Genomic DNA, 861 nt, shown 5'->3' on the forward strand with positions numbered 1-861 from the left:
GGACTCACCTGGGGGGGGTCAGGAGTCACCTGGGGGGGAAAGGACTCACCTGAGGGGGCTGGGACACACCTGGGGGTGTCAGGAAACACCTGGGGGGGTCAGGATTCACCTGGGGGGGTGGGACACACCTGGCCCAGCCTTTTCCCATCCGAGTCAGGAATTTAGAGGACGTTTGGGGAAGGAGGTCCAGGTAGGAGAGAGGAATTGGGAATTAGAGATTGAGAATTGGGGATTAGGGATTGAGAATCGAGAATTAGGAATTAGGGATTGGGGATTAGGGATTAGAAATTGAGATTCAGGAATTGGGGATTAGGGATTGGGGATTAGGGATTAGAAATTGAGATTCAGGAATTAGGGATTAGGGATTGGGAATTGGGAATTAGGAACTGGGAATTAGGGATTGGGGATTAGGGATTGAGAATCAGGGATTGGGGATTGAGAATTAGGAAATGGGAATTAGGAATTGAGGATTAGGAATTAGGAATTGGGGGTTAGGAATTAGGGATTAGGAATTCTTTGGCTTTGAGAATCCAGGACTGGAGCCCCAAGCCAGGAGCTGTGGTGGTCCAGGAGCTGTCTCCACTGGGAGCTGCCCAGAAAGCTCCCAAAAATGGGATGTTCCTCACAGCTTGCCCTAAGAAGCAGGGCTTGCCCCAGGGGCTTAACACACCTGGAGCTTTTGGGGAGGATGAGAGGGACGGAGTGCCCAGGTGGGAATGGCTGAGGAGCATCCTCAGGTACCTGACAGACAGGGGAGCCCATCCAGGTGGGAATGGCTGAGGAACATCCTGACAGACAGGGGAGCCCATCCAGGTGGGAATGGCTGAGGAACATCCTGACAGACAGGGGAGCCCATCCAGG

The 861-nt window shown here is 53.1% G+C and overlaps 1 protein-coding gene across 1 annotated transcript in view; it reads left to right on the forward strand.

Moving 5' to 3' along the window:
• The window catches only part of TFCP2 (transcription factor CP2), a 21,861-nt gene that overhangs the window by 15,075 nt on the left and 5,925 nt on the right, over nt 1–861 (forward strand). The gene's annotated exons all lie outside the window — the stretch shown is intronic.

This window comes from Passer montanus, unplaced genomic scaffold, assembly GCF_014805655.1.
Source record: "Passer montanus isolate IOZ18808 unplaced genomic scaffold, ASM1480565v1 scaffold317, whole genome shotgun sequence".
Classification (NCBI taxonomy): Eukaryota; Metazoa; Chordata; class Aves; order Passeriformes; family Passeridae; genus Passer; species Passer montanus.